The 1,718-nt window shown below is 46.6% G+C and overlaps 1 long non-coding RNA gene across 1 annotated transcript; it reads left to right on the forward strand.

The window, feature by feature from the left end:
- Window positions 1-513: 513 nt before the first annotated feature.
- On the forward strand, window positions 514-1,217 carry LOC120688290. The gene is made up of 3 exons (XR_005681021.1): window positions 514-616; window positions 694-764; window positions 874-1,217. It is a non-coding gene; the product is annotated as an uncharacterized LOC120688290 (long non-coding RNA).
- Window positions 1,218-1,718: the final 501 nt, after the last annotated feature.

Genomic DNA, 1,718 nt, shown 5'->3' on the forward strand with positions numbered 1-1,718 from the left:
CGCGCATCAGAGATGCGGCGGCCTGTGAGGCAAGAGAGAAGCGCTACGCTGGCGCACGGCAAGGGTGGGACAGCGCGTGGAAGAGATGCAGCGGCCGGCGTGGCAAGGGAGGAGTGGCACACTGCAAGGGCGGGGTGGCGCGGCGGAGCTGCGGCGACCGGCGCTCGGTTGCCCTAGGATCTCGATCACAGAAGAGAACAATAGCGAGGAAACAATGCGTCTGCAGTCCGACTCCGACCCATGCAATACAACACAGAGGGGCATTAGGGACTTTTCACACCCCAAATACATGAAAAAGAAAAGATAAAAGATTGAAAATACACCAAATGGCATCATAATAAAAAGACACATGTTTGGAGTCCCAATTTTACGATTTCAACATTTAGAATGGCAAGTATGTGAAGCGCAATGATTGGAGTTCTATTTTTGCAATTTTCTCCATTTGTTTGAGTATTTAGCTAGGAACCAATTTCTAGACTAAAAATGACATCTTTGTTTCATACTCATGCAGAGGATCGTTGAAGAAGAAGAGAAAGACCACCAAAGCATCAACTGAGGAAAGCATAGTACCTTTTGATGATGCAGAACTAGCATCCTCTATGACTTTTCCATCAAGGTTTTCCCTTTTACACTTCTGTTTATATGCATTTTGATACTTTCACTTCTAATTATCTCTCTTTCTTTCCACCATAGCCATAGTGTAGAACATACAATACAACTAAGAAAAGTAGAGATGGTACATCAGATTCTGGAGGCTCAATCAGGTAATATAAGTTATTATGCTTCTAATTCTGCTAAATTTTATTTGCGTCAATCAATCTTGTTTTGCAATCTATGTATTATTCTTGATTATTTTATTTATCATGCATGTAGGTACACTACCGCAGAAAATGTTTATAGGGGTGGGTAGAATGGCATCTTCAGGGATGGGCGCGCGACCCATCCATGTCTCCAGCAGCTAGAAATCGAGCTTTATAGGGGCGGGTACAGGGCCCACCCCTGAAAATCAATTTCCAGGGGCGGGCCATGGCACCACCCACCCCTGGAAACCCATTTTCAGGGGCGGCCCACCCCGTGAGCCGCCCCTGCAAATGATTTTTCCAAGGGCGGCTCAAAGCATGAGCCGCTCCTGAAATTCAATTCCCGCCAAGCCAAAATTTGAAATTACATTCATATTTCTGTTTCCCTCTGTATTTAATTATTCTAATTTATGTTTCCCACCAATTTTCACCTCTAAATCAATTGCGTGATTCAATTCAGCTTTTCAAAATTATATTTCCGCTTTATTTGAAAGGATCTATGATGAATATCACTGCTAGAAAAACGCACATTCGTCCGCGGCCGTTAGTACCGGTCACGGTTTCGGCCGGTACTAACGTGCAAATTTAGTACCGGGTCAAAGAAACAGTGCCCATGGGAGCCGTTAGTACCGGCTGGTGGCTCCAGCCGGCACTAAAGTGTGCCACCGACAACCCCCGACAGCTGCCTGCAACGGCTAGTGACAATTTAGTACCGGCTGGAGCCACCAGCCGGTACTAAATTGGCGCCAGGAAACTTAGTACCGGCTGGTGGCTCCAGATGGTACTAAATGGGGTGCTTTAGTACCCGCTGTAGCCACCAGCCGGTACTAATGTTCCCACTATAAATTGGGGCTTCTTCCTCCCCGAGGCGAGTCAGCGCCCATTTCACCAGAGAGCTAGCTCGAGCTCGGTTTCTTC

This window comes from Panicum virgatum, chromosome 9N (assembly GCF_016808335.1).
Source record: "Panicum virgatum strain AP13 chromosome 9N, P.virgatum_v5, whole genome shotgun sequence".
Taxonomy (NCBI): domain Eukaryota; kingdom Viridiplantae; phylum Streptophyta; class Magnoliopsida; order Poales; family Poaceae; genus Panicum; species Panicum virgatum.